Here is an 18,047-nt window from a genome sequence, read left to right on the forward strand (position 1 = left end):
TTTTCACTTTTTATTGCAGCCTGTTCAACAAATGGAAAAACAATGAGTGGGTGTTGACCCATATTTCAACAACTGAAACGTTAAATTGTGTTGGTCTTTAAATTACTGAACAGATGGGAAACATTTTCTACCTCATCATGAATGATGACATCACCATGTGCCACAATCGTGTTTAAAAAAAATGGTAGAAATTCTCAAGCTCAAGTACGTGGCTGTGAATTTTCACATTATATGTGCCCCACATCCTTCTCTTAATGCTACTGATGAAAGAAGGGTGGCGAGTTTTATTTTAAACAGCTGGAATGCTTTCTGAGCCTATCCCGTTGTATGCTAAGGCATTTTCTCGTTTCTTTAATAGACCATTTTTAATGACTGTGTGACAGTCCCCAAATTTTGGGATCCCGCCAGTCACTCCGGTCTAAACTATAAAATCCGAGCATTGCTCTCATTTGACTGACTCAAACACAAAACACCAGGACAACTACAGCAGGAGGGAGGTGGTGACAGACGTGACTCACTGATAAAGCTCGGTCCGTCTCCCCCAGATACCTAATCACAGGCTGGAGACGACTAAAATCACTGCTTCATGTCAACTTAAAATAAATCCCAATGACGTCAAACTAGATGCATGCAGCAAAATGCGGCCTCCGCTGTGCAAACCTTTTGAAAAGTTTGGTTAATGAATCATCTGTCCACCCCTACACTTTTAAGTAATCCCATACAGTGATGAAGTCATTCATCCCCTCCATGACCCTTGTGACAAAAACAAAACCCAAGAGAGGACAACCAAGACTAAATGCATCCTGGCATCCATTCACTGGAATGAAAAACATAAAGTTCATGACTTGCATTTTTTTTTCCTCCAAGAACAAAAAGCCATAGTGGTGTGGAGACCTCTCAGAAAATTAGCAGAAATGATCCTCGTCTATAAAATAACTTAGTAGCTATTTCTTCACTTATAAAGAAGTTACTTATTAATTACAAAATATGCTGAAAACCCTCAGTAGTATGTAAACAGAAGAATACCAGCAGGTTTTCAGCCTTTATGACTCATGTGGGAGGTTGTTGCCCTGACAACTTTAAGCCTGGAGGCTTGAACAGGTCCTCGTATTACATCACCTAGTTTGGATATCCAAATACACATCCATGTGTACACCTACAAACTGCGAGAGCTGTCACTCCAGCCATTCTTAACAGCCTGTCTACTTTCACACTAGCGTGGAAGTGATCCTCAATCACCACTAATCCATTTTTGAGGATTAAGCAGGCATTTAGTCGGATGCACATGTTTAATGCAATGAGATGGGACCAAAAAAACAAAGCAAGGAGAATGCAGTCAAACATTGTGTGGAAGGAGTCTACCTTGGCCTTGTGGCTCAAATGTTAACAGCAGACAGAAGAGGACAAGTGATGGAGCAGCGTGTGCGTTTGGATCTGCAAAGACGTCAGAGTTATTGCTTCATTTCCTCCATTGATTGAGACTTAATGAGTTGTGGAAGTGACGACAGGAAGTCTCTGCCTGGTCATCATCTCATCAGATGCTCAAGTTGAACTCAACTGACACGAGGTCACTCATTGCATCTACTCATTTAGGCACTATGCAGGACTGACGACGCAACATATTGAAATTGTTCTCATTTGCTGCCAATATTTTTTCCTTGAAGTGCATGGCATGTTATAATTATGTCACTGTGAGATGACTCATATACTATAGATATAGAGAGAGAGCATATCCAATGTCATCATCAATGGTTAAAGCAGATGTGACCTTTTCAAAGTTAATTAAATCCATGTTGGGGACTCTTTGGTTAAGACTTTGACATGAGAGTCAAAGAAATGTGGATGATATGTTTGTGTTCCATGAGTGGTTGTCAAAGCCACAAAAGGATAATTTTGCATCTCAAAAATTAAAGTGGCCTGCAATGCCTCAAACCCAATAAATGTTTGTGCATTGCGGGAGAAAATGTGTTAATTTGTTACTAGAAATATCACAAAATGATGTCATACAAGCAAAGCACACAAAAATGTGGACACTAATTAAAAAATGTGAAGACTAAAAAGAAGTCAATAAAAAATAGACCAACCTGCAAGGACTGTAAAACACCAAGTGTATAAAACAATTCATTCTTTTCATTTTCTGGCTTGGCCCATATGCACACAAAGTCACCAGCTTTACGATCAGCCACAGAGTGAATAGCCAAACGATCATTGCAGCTCCATGGATACGTGGCACAATGAGGAGCTGAGTGCTGAATTAGCTTTTGTGTGACTTATATGACTTTTTCAAAGTGCCTGTTGACATCAACGTCTGGTTTGAAGAGACTTTCAAAGGCCACTGCTTCTTTTACATAGACTCCACTGTTCTGCTCGTAAGACTATCACTGATGTTTTCCGCAAACACCTTCCTGTTTGTTACTGACTATATTTGGACAGTACAAACTGTCCTGTCTATTTGCACTTGCAGCAAAAAATCTACTTTAACCAGGAAGTAGATTTAATGTTCAAGTCATTATTGTATGCACCAAAATAACTGAGCAATCCCAGTGATTAGTGCACAAGCATCTGTGATACAATTTAAGGGCATGCCAAAAGTTGCTTTCAGTGTGACGGCCCCTACTTTATTTGTCTCCTGGAAGAGTTTATATTTTTGAGGCCGTTTTTTTTTTCTGAGAAAATAAATAAAAAGTTAAAAAAAAGGCGACTTCTAATTCGTCATCATTTTCCCTTCAAACTTTGAATTGCACAAATTGAGTTTGTATTTGGCGCTGCACATTTTCACACAGAGAGAGAGACATTTTTATCAATGATGAGTCGGTACAATGCAGCACAAACGGCACACTCCACGAACACTGAAGTCCGTTGTCAGCTCATGAACTCTATTTACCCTTTTCGTCTTCTCCTGGTTTCGGAATTTATTTCCAATGAACATAGTATTGCACTATTAGGGAATTAAATTTGAAATCAATTATACTTTTTTTTCCCTGCTGTCAAAAAAGAATGAACTGGTCTCTGGTCAAGCGCTCCTTCTCTCTCACATGCAAGCACACGCACGCATTTTGAGGGGGCCGGAGTGCTGGCTTGTTTTCCGGGACTATCCATTACACAATTTGACGGGGAAGACAGATTTGATATTTTGGGGTCTGTGTCTAAGTGAGGTCATTATTTGTGAACTACAACTGCAGTCTAATCATGCTAGCACACACACATTTGCACAAGGGGCCACTTACTCACAGTCGCACTCACCAGTTTCCATGGCGATGGCAAACAAACATCCGCAACGAGTGATGAGCCCATCCGAGCAAGAAAAAGGGCAAGAGTGAAGACAGTGAGACAAAATTAAAGTGGGGAGCACCAGCCCAGGATCTCAAAAAAAGAGTCTGATATTACAAACTGTACACTTTGAAGACTTCAAAACACCACACAAACCTTCAGGTATCAAAATCATCAAGTATCTGATGAACCTTAGATTAAAAACCACGAACAAAGTCAGCCTTGCAGTGATTCCAATCAACTATAATTGGGAAATTGTGGTCATACAAAGTTATCAACATAATTGCATTTTGTGTGCACAATCCGTTCATCAAGTTCATCGGCTTATCTTTATGATTAAGGATAAAAAATAATTGCAATATTATTTAAATTGTTGCTCAATAAAACAGAAAATCTGTTCCATCTTGGACCCATGTGTGCTGCACTGTAGATCAAAAGGGTGGTCTTGACACATTGGAATTTGGCCAGGGGGCTTTCGGGAGTTTTTGTTTTGTATGAAAGAGAATCGCAGCACGTCCGTACCATGACAGGAAGGGAAACAAGAACAAGCTTTTTTCTCAGCGAGTCACTGTCCCCGCTCTGTGCTTTGACCCTTTCCATCACATCTGACCGCTCAATAACAAGCTGTCAAGTGAGAGAGTGGTGTGTCCGGAGTTCATGTGTTCAAGCGAGTCCCCCGTGATTTCGACCTCGTCAGCCAAAAGCCTGTTGGGGTTCGCTACACAAATCAAAACAAAGCATCCATCTGTGAGAGGGAAAGTCAATGACACGGAGAAGGTCAAGCACCTTGTTGGAGACTCCTAAGAGTCTTCTTCGCCTCAATTTATTGAACATTCATGTCACAACAAGTCAAGTCCGGCAAAAAAAAAAAAAAGACTACATAAAACAAACACACACACACACACTTTGGTCAGGATGACCAAAGTCAGAGGTTCTTGAATGCTCAAGAGGGGGGTCAAGGCTGGGGCATAGTTTACGTAACCATCATTTCCTGAGCTTATCTGTCTGTGTGCTTTGTCATCCGTGTCTGATTATCATGTTATTTGGCAGTTGCCTGGGTGAGGATCCAGCTTAGATGCAATGCCAGTTACCACAGATGCAAGTGTGTATGGGCACACATGCGAGCATGAAGGAAGGACAAGCTTCCTGTGAGGATGTGGGGTTCAGTAGAGGAACAGGTTCAGAAGTCACAGCTTTGGTGACTGTGTGGGTGTTATCCTTTTGAAAGTATATTCATTCATGTGAAATTGGCAGGAGCTGACCAAGCATTTGACTGAAGATGGGAAATACTTCTCCAATGTGGAAAGGGACTTCAACACTATTCTACACAAAAGTTTTCATTCATGATATTGTGGAACGCAGCCTTCCAATTGAACCTGAAAAAGACCAATTATCAGCTTCACTCTCTGGGCCTCTAAAGCAACCACACACGGTGAGACCACCGTGGAAGAGAACTGGGTTTCATGCAAGTGCTTTCTTGCAATTTTTTCAAGACCTTTCAGCTTTCGACATTCAAGTCCATGGATTGCCCTGACTCACCCCAGCCAGAAGTTTTCTCTTAAATGCCATACACCCCGGTTTCAAACTAAGGTTAGGGTTTCAAAGTAGGGTCAGGGTTTCAAAGTTAGGGTTAAACATTGTCCCTATCCTCCCCCCCCCCCACTTCCAAAATCCCATCTGCACCTCTGTGGTGTAGTATTTATAACAAAAACAAGGGTCGGTCACACTTGATGATCCAACACAGAAAAATATGTAGGTAGGAGATGGACAGATAGAGAGTGACGTCAATAATGGCAAGCTGCCGTAATATTTGTCTCTTGTCCCACGATGACGGGAGTATCTGTAGCAACAGCGTTCACACTGATACATTTTTCAGCTGTTGCTGCTTTGAAACCATCGTTATGCTCCAACAAAGCAGGACCTGATTTTTCTTTCTTTACCCTCCCTGCGGTGTCATTACAATCCGACCCTGGTCCTTTAAATCTGCTTTTTAGATATACAAGAAGAGACGGTGGTATCTGCACATTTTCTCAGTCATGACAACATTCTGAACAAGTTTACTGCGCTAAAATCTTCCAAATTGATTTAGAAACTGGCTAATGGAGCATACAGACTGCTCTTACAAAAGCTGAGAATTAATATCTCCTTCAAGAGCTCCTGTCTGTTTTACCGATCAGGGAGAACGCCCGGCCAGTGTGACTTTAGAATGCTCATAGACAGCCCAATATCCAGACCTCAGTCTTGAACGCAAGCACACTTTGCGACTTTGTGGCTTTTCCACTGGCAAGTATTACGGCAGATTTAGATTAGATCAGATTTTAGATTTTCTAAAAGCAGCTTGGTGGCGGGTACAGCCCTTTATGCCATGATGACGGTTGTGATATTCGATTTTTTGTTTGAAGATGAACCTAAGGCTTTTTTACAATCGCACAAAATTCAAGCAAAATAACTACCGTAGGTTCCGCACTATAAGGCGCATTGGATTATAAGGCGCACCTTCAACGAATGGCCCATTTTAAAACTTTGTCCATATATAAGATATATACATTTGGCCCGCTGACCGGACTTTGGAAACGCCTGCTGTAGTGGCTCAATATTGGTCCATATATAAGGCGCACCTAATTATAAGGCGCACTGTCGGCTTTTGAGAAAATTGGAGGTTTTTAGGTGCGCCTTACAGTGCGGAAAACACAGTAATGATATACATGAATCGAAATAACCGAACCAAACACTACTAGTTTATTTCTCAACTTGAGTCTATTTCTTTTCTCATGTCACTAAAGCTATTCATTTTCACCGCCATTCAGCAGGCAGTGTTTTGCATTCATCCCTCCATATTCAACTTCATTTCATCCTCTAGCCGTCTTTCTTCTGCAACTGCCATTCTTCCTCCCACCTCACTTTCTGTCACACCACTCGCATCTCCTCCGACGACAAGGAAGGACAGTGCATTATCCTGGCAGCCCGCCATTCTCAAGACAGGCGGAAAAATAAACAAGTGTCCACATGTTTCCAAGGAATTTTAATGACTTCCATAAGACTGATCCATTTACCTGCCAGACCCCAGGCAGCATGAGGCAAGCATCAGACTCAGAATGAGCTTCTTTCCATGCACTGATGGCGAGTGTTGTGGCCAAAAGCCAAGATGTCCGCTTTGAAGTGGTGAACTGCATTAAGTGCACTAGTTATCCGAGACACAGACATACCTGTGTACTCTCATTTAAGTCACTTTCCACATAAGATGCCTCTGAGACTTTCACTTCTATAAAGCTGACATTTGACCCATTGACCTTTAGCCTATATTCATAGTTTTAACACAATGTTATACTGTTGGAAATGCATATTGGTCAAACTCCTTCACTTTTTTTAGTTACTTAACTGCAAAGAGACAATATACGAGCAATCGCTGACAGGGTGGAACTTTTTGGCTAATGTCAGCATTTAATGTGAACATTGTGGACAAGCATCAACATGATTCATTTGGCAAGCTGACTATGTATTGTCAAACAAATATGTCTATTTAAGATTTCGGAAAGATTTTCATATGAATTGATGTTTCACTATGACTGAGTTGATAAGTGTTACTTAAAAAAGTTATTTAGATACGTTTTTAAAAACGTTTTAAAAGGATCTGTGGAGTAAAAGTATATTTTAAAAACCTGTGTATGCCCTCGTTCTGTCGTGAATGTTTATGTGGATGGATCAGTAAGCCTGTGATATTGTGATAATCAGGTGTTGCTGCGTATTTAAAAAAAAATGTGTGGGATGGCTTAACTGTTATTCAAATACCACAACACTTGATCACTTGATGGTCCTGAAGGACTACAAGATCTTGTTGCCAAAGTTATATTTATTTATTTAAAGACAAAACCGCTTTTTGTTTCATTTCCAGTTAGAAGTTGCATAATGGTAATTATTTTTAACTTTTAGTGTCAATTGTGGTTAGCATGTTTCTACATTTGTATGAGAGAAATGACTGGGGGCAATTTATTTCATTCAATATTTGCCGATGACAAATAGTTTGTTTCACAACGTGCCCATTGCCAAACATTCAAAAACAACAGTTGTGAAATGACGGAAGAGCTTTGTAAAAATAATAAGACCGTAACATATTTATGAAAATATTCAATATTATTCACATTTACTCTCAACAGTTTAATTTTCACGATCTCAGATTTCTCAATCTCCATTGGCTGTTCAAAAAATGTATTCCCTTAAAGCAAATAGAATAATTTTGCACAGGAATATGTTCTACTGGAGTAGCTAGTTTTTCTCTCAGGATGTAAAGAAGACATTGCATGATTGGGTTTGGATGTTGCCCAAAAAATTATGCTAACAAAACAAAACACTATGACCGTAAGGCAAACTGGTGAGCCGTTGTCACACAAATACACTCGAGAACTGAGTAAATATCCAATTTTTTTACTATCCTTAACAATTAAGTTGCCTTGCAAAAATACATTGCAGATCTCCCGTTTGTGGCAAGTCGTAGAAGCAGGTTACTGTCAGGTGTGAAAACCTTCCAACCCCCGTTAAGAGAATATTTTATTGGGGCCATGGCCTACGAGATGTCAAGTGGAACCTGAGTGAACCCAGTGTCTGCTGAGGGTCATGGCTGCACTGTAAATCTCTGGAACTGCTTGTCAGTACAAATAGAGAGAGCTATTTCAGAGAGCTGGACAAATTGACACCTCTGCTCCCACCATGTTTAATAGGTACTTTGGTGCCCTGTGGCTCACAGTGTTACTGTACCACAATGTAATTCTGACATTCTAAAACTTGGTCCAAAAATTTCAAATCAACATTCCCATTTTTTGCAATATTAGCTAGTACTTTGTAAATGCCTATTTCATAAACCTGCAGTGATCACATCTGTGACCCTGCCTCCTCAGCAGTGTCATTAGCTTCAGATTACGAAATAAGAAAGTTCATTTGACTGTACATGTCTCAGCAGTGGGGAACGCCCAGCCCACTGGCAGGACTGCTGTTTAGACTTCTCATCTCCTAAGTTCTGTTTTTCTGTGACGGAACCAGCTGCACAGGAAATGGCAACATAGTGAGAAAATAGAAATGAACCATTCATTGTCATTGGATAATTTCTTACTTTGTTCACATCAAACTGGGCATATTCACTCCAGATGGTTTCAATTCCTTGTTTCGTCAACAAGTCTGAAATTGATATTTCAAGTCCTTTCATGGAAGGAATTTGAGTAGAATTGATACAACAATAACAAACTATCTCATCTGTCCATATCCTGTTCAAGTGATCTAAAGTCTATCTCATCAGAATTTGTGTGAGAGGCAGGATGGGTCACCAGTCCAAGGCACAGGCACAGGACACACTGACAACTATTATCTCTCACATTTACATTGTTGCATTAGAGTGCTTAATCACCTTGGGGTACAAGTTTTGGGAATGTAGGAGTAAACCAGGATAATCCCATTAAATGATAAGGAGAACATGCAAACGCCACAGAGACAGCTACCAAGCAGAGACTGGAGAGCAGAACATTTTGGGCATGCTTTTCACAACACACCACATTGGCGGACTTGCAACAAATGCTGAAGAATAGGATGTCATTCATAGCAGTGTGTGGCCAGGCTGGTGAGCAGCATGAGAAGGAGTGAGAGTCCTGAATATTAAATAATGAAGTGGTTAAGTTGTTTCTTCAAAAGTCAATTATCCAATACACCAAAAACCAAACAAGAGCAAATAGCAACAGCAAAATAAGCTGTCTGGTATTGGCAGAGAAAACGTGGGTAGTTTTTCATAGCCGCAACTCACATACCCATCTCTGCTGCTCATCCCACAAATACATGCTCCTTACAAATGTGGCACTATTTAAAGGGGTAATAAACAGGCTCCAATATTTATTGCCAAGTATTGTTACATCAAAGAAATAATCTAAAAACAAATGCTCTTACTTTTGTGCTGTTTATTTAAAAAGTCTTTACAGTCACGGCCATTTCAGAGTGAATCATTATTAGATCATTTTAAATCTATCTAATAAGATCTAAAAACAGTTCAGAAAAACACTCCCATGACCTCTGAAATGGTAAGTGAGGGGGTAATTTCATCCAACACGTCATAACTCATGATGGTAAAGGCTGTGTCAGGGCAGGTTAGGGGTTAGCACCAATGTGGCATAATTCATCCATTTCAATCTATATTTAGACATGAGTAATTTACTATGTCCCAACAATATACAGCAATTCCTTTCTAAAAACATTAAATGACCAAATCTGATAAAACGCTCAACTTTTATTTCAGGGAAAGGGAAACCAAGACTAATTTGTGCAGAGAAATTGAACTCTGAGCAACCTCAACAATAACAAAACAAAGTGATCTTGACTGCTAGCAGAGAAACTTGATCACATTGAGTTTGAAGCCCTGAGAGCAAATTCACATGAAAGCTAAGGGGTATTTAGTTCTTCTATCAAAGCCCACATGTAAGCTTCGTCTTGGTCTTTTTCGATAATATACTAGGTTCAGTGCTCATTCTGAACCGGTTTGCAAAATTTCACCAGTGGTTTTTTTCTTCTCCCCAATGGTCATAAAGAGAAACAAGGCAGAACATAAATAGTGCTCTTGCGGCTCAATGAGGTTGCTGGGCCAAAATTCTGAACCACTTTGATGTGGAAGTATTGAACAGAGTCATTTCTAACTTTGGTTAGAATTAAAATACATAAAAACGTATAAAGCGTCTCACTTGGAGTTATAGAAAAAATTGGGGTAATGAATGAATTTGAAACTGATGTTTGTAAAATGCTAATGACAGCATGGTTAAGGCTTGTCGTGGGTGTTTGATCTTAATTTGATATTACAGAAAAGCGCACTGTATTACCACTTTCAATAATTATTCATTCGTTATACTAATTTCATTTATTTTTATCCAGCACCATTACTTGGAAAATATCTATTATGTGATTTTTTTGATGTCTGACAATTTAAGTCGATAGCAATATTGCGAAATAAACACAGCAGTTACCCAGCCAGTGTGGGTCAATGATTAATGTTTTATGGCATGTAGGTGCATGCATGAATGATGTCAGCAAGTGTAGAAACACCCATTAGTGGCAACACTAAACACCAGTTTGAAAAGGTTCTTATCTCAAAATCGACTGCAGAACAAGACACAACTTGGACCCTAATCTCCTAGGTCCCTCCCCAATCCCAATGAGAGTAACCATTGCCAGTCAAAACACACCGCAGAGATTTGTGGCAAAATTCACCCAAACTGAGGAGGTGGTAGGCAGATTTCTGTACTGTGGTTTGCAGGCAAAGACTCTGGATTGATTTCATGATTTGTGGTGTCAGCTGTATTTGTTTTATTAATTTTTTGGTTTTTCTTTATCACATGACTTTAAAAAAACTGCATGTCTAGCACTTAAATGTATTCATTCATTAATTTTTACTAATTACAATTCAACAAGTGGTCATTCAATTTCAGCTGCATCATATTTGGTGTTTCCTACTGCAGAGGGAATCAGATCATACACAGGCATGTATGCAAGGAGAGATGTCATAGGGAAGCAGCACGCAAACAGTGCTGCAGAGGCACTTCAACAGTAGTCTAGCAACAGATCTTTCCAACAACTAGTGGCTTTATAGATTATTGACTGCCACTAGTGGCTTTATAGATTAATGACTGCCACACCTTTAAACATTCCTATTGATTGCAACCTGGAGTTTGGAGGACCTTTGTATCATATGTACAAACCCAAATATCAATGAAGTTGAAGCATTTTGCAAATCCTTTTCCAACTCTATTCTATTATACTACTAATAATAATAATAATAATAATAATAATAATATAGCAAGAAGAAGAAGAAGAAGAAGAAGAAGGATGTTCAATTTGAACATTCCCGACTTCATTGGCAATGGGGTTATGAGATGAGCCACTGGTCACCCAACCCCCATCTACTGGGGGTGGGGGGTGTTGCCAAGTGAATTCAGCTTTGTGTTACCATGACAACCAGAAAAGGAGAAGTTCTGAGCTATGAACTTTAATTCCAGGAAAAAAGTGAGTGTAAAGCACGTCCATCCCCATGAAAAGGCAGACTAAACTTGTGGTGATATGTTCCATTTTTTAATCATGTTTAAACTAGGGAGGATCTGTGCATGTGGTGCATGCAGCAGACACATTGCTAGACATAAATAACACTACCAGCAAGCCAAAGGGGATACTGTAGGGCTAAGGGTTTATGATAAAAAGAAAAAATAATCTAAAATTTCATATGAGCCTTTGGCATAACACATACAGCAACTGCCAGAAAAAGCAAGGAGTCTTCTCACTACAAACTTCAGACACTGAAGGTATTGATAAAATCACCTTGTCATACGTATGAGGGAAAGAATGGTATGAAGCAACTTAAAACTCTGCAACTCTTCACACATATGTGATATGAAGAGGGGAACACAGGTAATAGCTTATCTTTTATCAATGAGGGCCAGTTTCAACAAGCCCTGCCCCCATCTGAAAACTGGACCCCCCCCCCCCCCCCCCCCCACACACACACACACACACACACAAATACACACTCTGCATCCACTGGCTAAGCATGCTGACACTTGAGAGGGCGGCACCTCTCTTGTGCACACAGAAAGCGATGTCGGGTCCATTCATCTCGTCCCATTCTATTCATCTCTGTATTTAAAAAGGGGGACCCGTGAAAGGAGGGATGAGGGCTATTTCATTTAGTGTGCTAGACACTTGAAGCAGCCAAAATGGAATGTTCACCCCCTCTTTATTTTTTAAGTTTATGACTGAATCTCAAGCATTGCTGCATGAGATTACAGCAACAGCCAAAGAAACAACCTTAAAAACATGCATGCAGTTCCCTGGCACTGGCAGCTCTGGGAACCATCACAACTGCACGGTCAATAGGAATGGAGGGCAGTGAGATAACAGCCCTGTTGGTGGAGAACACTGTGCTCATTATGTCTGTCACAGAGCAGAAACCGGGCTACTCTCAGTTTTTGTGAAAGGGAAAAGCGCAACAAACCTCTGTCCTCTGTGCCTTTGAATCTTCCTCTTAAAGCAAGCAGGAACGCGATCCACCTGCACTGCAGCAAGTCCGTTGCCAGCACTGCTGCTCACTCACTCACCCTCTCCAGCAAGCAAGCACGCCTGTCTCATTCTAACTCAACTGTCAAAGTCGCCTCCTGCTCCAGCTGCCCTCCTTTCATGCTCCTCCCATCTTTCCCTCCCATCTCTCCCTCTCTGCCCCCCTGTGCTCTTCTGCCCTTCCCTTAAAGCAGGAACAATCTGCCTTATCTAGTTCTATGCTTAGCAGACTATCTACTGCAGAGAACTAGACCTGTGATGACCTGGGGTAGTGTTTGGAAGGGTATCCAAGGAGAGGGAAAGGGGGGCAAACAATGTTAAAAGCACACATAGTTCATGGTTTTTGGAAAGGAGAGGGTAAAAATAATAGCACTTAGAAGTAGTAGAACCAAAAACTGCAGAAAACCACCTTGCATGGAACGCATTAGAAGGGATCAAACCTATTTAAAAAAAATAATAATAAAAAAAATAGAAGGGTCTGAGGGTCACCTGTTTACCATATGGTTTTGACCACGCCTTGATTTGACAACATCATTTTGGAGAGCAAAAACACAAAATAATAGTTTTCAAAATCCAATTTAAAATATGACTTGATAGATAGATAGATAGATAGATAGATAGATAGATAGATAGATAGATAGATAGATAGATAGATAGATAGATAGATAGATAGATAGATAGATAGATAGATAGATAGATAGATAGATAGATCAGCCTTATGAACCAATGAATGCTTAAATTTGACTCCAAAATTTGTTGACTCTAAAAAATTTGATACAAAACAAACAATTCATGATTCGGCTTGATGCCCAACTGAAATAATATCGTGTTGTCAGATCTAGACTGGCACGGCATGCTTACACTCTGTGTGTAGCGGTTATGGGTACTTGTTTTTCAATTAATCCGTTGATGGGACTGCAAGCTATAATTTGACTGCAGGCTATAATTGTCGTGGCATGTCTCTAATTACAAAACGATTCATCAAAATAACATTTGCTGAGGCTTCAGAATTCTCTGTTGGTTCTGCAAAGATAAACAAATGAGAATGCTCAAGTATCACTACGGCACTTCTGCTTGCCAAGCAAACAGTGAATGCACAAGTGAGCAAAGCGTCCAAATCCTCACCCTAATATCTCTCAGTGCAGCATTTCACTTTAAAGATGCCAACATGTACAGAATGCAGCAGACTACTTATGTGGAAAGGTGACCACAAACAATCTCTCTGAAGAAGCACATACCTGTCTCAAAATAAACTTGCTACTCTCAAGAACCATAGCAATAACTGCATGCCTGGTCTAACATTAGAAGGTTTGCGGCAAATGTGCAGAAGGTCAAAGCTCTCTCTGTGGGTTCAAAAATGGATGTGCATCTAGATTATTTATGACCACCTAGTTGTTTTCGGCAGGCTTCCTTTGAGGAGAGGAAGGCTGAACATAGTAGTAGTGAATTGTACACTGGAGATACTCTGCTATTCTAAGCATTCCAAATTCACGTAGTGTAAGACGACCACTGCACATACTGGAAATTTGATAATGGAATCAAAAGATGCTTGGGGTACAAGCATTCTTTGATAAATGATAGCAAATCAACAACTAGATGAAATGTAGCCCAACCTATTTAAAGGTACAGTCCTGTTTATGGTGATGGATTTTAGAATAACATTCTTTAATGGGAACAGCAAGTGCAGACCCGACTTTGACAACAGAAACTGCCAACAATACAAGTGTGACCAGGAGAATAAAATTCTTGCGTGATAATTGCACGCAAAATATAAAGCATGCAGCATAAATTGTATGGAATTTTAAAACTGATTAATTATGTTAGGCAAAATGATCTATGCAAACAGTAACAGTGCTGCTAATAAAAAAGTCTCAACGAGTCTGCAGTCTAGAGCGTAAATTATGCTATTGCAAGTTGAGCTATGTATGACATTGTTCTGTAAATGAAAAAAATATATATAAAAAAAAGAGAAATAGCATTGAAATAGAAGTTAAGAAGATTCACAGCTGAAAACCTTTTCTGACGTCACCCCAGCTCAGCTGTGTTTTTCTGTGTTTCCCCCATGACATTGAACAGTATTATAAAATGCATATAAATGATTCCCATTTATTTTCTAATAGTGTATTGTAGAGTTATCGACTCTCCTAATGACCTTTCCCCAATCCGGTGGATGGAATGGGCATACTCTTGTATTACAGGGAGGGGCAGGAGTGCCGGGGGGCTTTAGTCTCTTTAATTCCTATGTTGACCGTAACCACATGTGACAGAAGCAAACCTGGCGCTTCATGTAATGAGTCCATGTCTGGTACAAGGTCATGGGGAGCTCATTAGGACCTAAATGCACACTGTGATTTGGACTTTAATCAAATTACCACCGTGTGATAGCACATTTCAGATAAAAATAACTTCTGTCTTCCGACAATTCAGACAAAACACATCACAACATAATCCCTGCTGTGTTACTGGAAAGAATACTCTCATCTTTGCAAGCAATGCAGTATTAATATACGTTATGGAAATAAAAGTGTAATATTTTGTCCTGTTACATCTAAATGTGTAAAATGTGTGCTATCAGCAGCTTGCATAAAATATTCATCCATTTATTCTTTTTAGATTGAATTGATTGTACTTGGATCTTGTCTGCGTTTGGGGGAAGTTTGGGTTGCTGCATGCCATTTGCAATTCGAGCTTTCACGTCTGCCTGACTGTAGTGCAGACTGTGAGAGGGACACAGACGAAGAGAGCCCACAGCCAAGTATTATTGCTCACTCCATTTCCAAGCGTGTTTCCATTGCAGACTGCCAGAGATATTTCATGCATTTTTACATTTAGTCTATCCCAACAGGAAACGTTGGATTTATTATCATTTGTTCGCTTAATATTTGTACACTGCTTGTTTTTTCTATTGGATTTTCTCGGTGTTGAAGCTGTAATTTACCACCATGTACACTAGGTTGTAGCAAGTAGTCAGGTTAGCACCTGTTCCATGAACTGTGGTTTCATCTACTCAGATCTCGGAATGTAGGAGCCCTGTTTGAATACACATTGTGGGCGCCTGGAATATAAAGACAACTATAAAAGGAGATTTTGCATAGGAATGATGCATGTCACTCTAAAGCAAAATTTATTTAGAGCAGAGGAGAAAGCTGCTTCTGATGTGCAGAATGGGAATCATTACATGTTAAAGGAAACCACTTCAAAAATCAAACAATGTGGAAAAAAATGTAAATGGACATTTTACACATAAAAGTGAAGTGTGTGTACTATCTTCATCTACTTGCCGCTCACTTTCTGTCTTGTCCTTTGTCATTTTTCTGCTTGTGACACGAGGAGGCACTAATGAATCATCCAACTGAGAAGCGCAGGATTGTGAATGAACTCACCCGACTTGCCCAATTGAGCACACAAATGTGAAAGTTGATTTTAGTGGTTGTGTATTAACCTGCCGCGCCTATCATCATCTCAATTGGTCATTTAATGGACTCCTTTGTGTGACATAATCATGAGCATTCAAGTGAATGCGTCAGAGTTTTCAAAACAACCACAATGATTCAGCTTTGTCTGAAATGCTCTCATGTAAAACTGGTTTGTATGTGTATGAAAGGATTAAATAAATTCCCATAATATGTCATCATGGGTTAGTTTCCATTAGTAATACAAAATGTGGCTGCATGCACCTCAAAGGTACCACTTATCGCCACGGGGGTTGCGTGCATGATGGCACCTAACCCAGCAGTCATCGGGCAGTAAGCGGGGGACACACTGAACCAGCCAATCAGAAACAACCATCCGCATTCGCACCTACGGGCAATTTGGAGTGCTCAATCAGCCCACCATGCATGTTTATGGGAAGTGGGAAGAAACCGGAGTGCCCGGAGAAAACTAACGCAGGCACGGGGATAACATGCAAACTCCACACAGGGAGCTGGAATCGAACCCTCATCCTCTGAGCTGTGAGGCGGCCGTGCTAACCAGTGCCCGGCCATGCTAACCAATGCCCCGCCATGCCGCTCTGTAGCAATATATGTAAATAGAGCATAAATAGCTCAGTCACTGATGCCAGACACGTCAAGTTCAAAAAACGTAGCAGGGGTCCTTATTGATGGTGTATAAAAAATATACTAAAAAAGATAGCACAATAGTCAAAGTAAGTAGACCATATATTAGATTAGTCTGTATGTTTTTAACATAGAAGCGGACTTATACATTTTAGGTTAAAAGAAAATGTGTCTGTGTATGTACACTATTCGATAGTGATCAAGTACACCAGAAACTACAGCAATACACCAACACAACTGTTAAAAAGGCACAAAATTAAACAGTGTGAAAGATTTTTTTTTGTATGAAAGAGTTATCTGACATACGATGAGGAATTTTAGCATTCTCCTTCACTGACCTTGCAAGCCTTGAACCATGGATCGCTGCCAAATATGAACTGGAACAACATTTAACAGACAAAAGCCTCAGGTCTCTAAATTCAAATAAAGTTGAATTTATGCACACAAAAAAATAAAGATAAATCTGAACATACCATTGAGCTGGGAGACTGACTGTACCACCGTATAGTTGAAACTGTTTCCTGCCACTGCGGCCGTTATGGTGCAACATAATTCTCAAAACAGCTGCTCTGTTGATGCAATCAAAAAGGATTTTAACAGTTTGAAAGAAGTTCAAATGAGAGTGTGTTGTTGACACAGCAAACCTAATAGACACATTTGAGGTGACCACTCACCAACTGGGAAAGAAACGGACAAAAACAGTTCCTATGATGCACCAATTGATTTAAAAGAACAAAACTAGGTGATGTTATTTTATCACTTGGATGCTAGTAGGAACTTTCTTTACATCTCTTCTCTACTGGAGGAAGTTTTTTTTTTTTCAGTTTCATCCAGCTGTCTTTGTTTTAAGTTACCAGTGGTTTTCAATTCTTTTGTTGTATTGCCAACTTTTTTTTCAATTTTGTAGGCCAATGATTCCGTTATCTACTTTATAACATATTACAACTTTTTGGAGGAAAATACATTGACTAATCTTCAATGGCCAAGTAAAGCCAGTGTGAAACCTCTTAAAGCTTCATGAAACTTCAAATAAATTTTTCGGTTTCAAATGCATTATCGTAGTTTAATATAAAGGCAAAAAACATAACTCTCTAAATGATGAATGTATATACATGCGCTTATGGGAGGAAATCACGTGAACCATAGCTCTGCTGTTGATCAGTAGTTTCCACTCTGAAGAGGCCACTTTACTAGTGGTTTGAATGAAGAGGGTCAGACAACCCCTGGGACTCAATGTGCCCTTGATAACCATCATTGCCATATGCATAAACACCAACTGTATCAACACCAGAAGGCCTGGTTCAATGTTTGAGAACAGCTATTGATAGAATACATGACGCATTATTTTGGAAGGTGCTGCGCCTGCATTCCTTTCTAATGATAATGGGCACCTTAGCTGTTGACACCGAAACAATGACCTAAATATTTAAAGCAAATTGAAAGTAATGACTTTCAAACAACACATAGTGAAAACACCCTCAACGTTGTTAACAGACCTTACTGGCCGTGACAATCGACTTTTCTTTGAGAGGTTCCCATGGTAGCACAAAACAAAACTTAATGGAGGCATTTTGTGCAATGTTTATCTCCCTGTAGATCACAGGTGTCAAACTCAAGGCCCGGGGGCCAGATACGGCCCGCCACATCATT

At 39.9% G+C, this 18,047-nt stretch overlaps 1 protein-coding gene across 10 annotated transcripts in view; it reads right to left on the reverse strand.

Moving 5' to 3' along the window:
• Positions 1-16,759, reverse strand: part of add3a (adducin 3 (gamma) a) — a 43,270-nt gene extending 26,511 nt beyond the window's left edge. For 8 of the 10 annotated variants that reach the window (XM_049719409.1, XM_049719408.1, XM_049719405.1 and 5 more), the window contains exon 1: positions 12,278-12,441. The gene's annotated coding sequence lies outside the window, so the exon portion shown is untranslated. Of the gene's footprint in view, positions 1-1,362; positions 1,435-12,277; positions 12,442-16,735 lie in introns of those variants that run through there. The other 2 variants (XM_049719400.2, XM_049719402.2) reach the window with 2 other exon arrangements.
• Positions 16,760-18,047: the final 1,288 nt, after the last annotated feature.

Source organism: Syngnathus scovelli, chromosome 5, assembly GCF_024217435.2.
Source record: "Syngnathus scovelli strain Florida chromosome 5, RoL_Ssco_1.2, whole genome shotgun sequence".
NCBI classification, from domain to species: domain Eukaryota; kingdom Metazoa; phylum Chordata; class Actinopteri; order Syngnathiformes; family Syngnathidae; genus Syngnathus; species Syngnathus scovelli.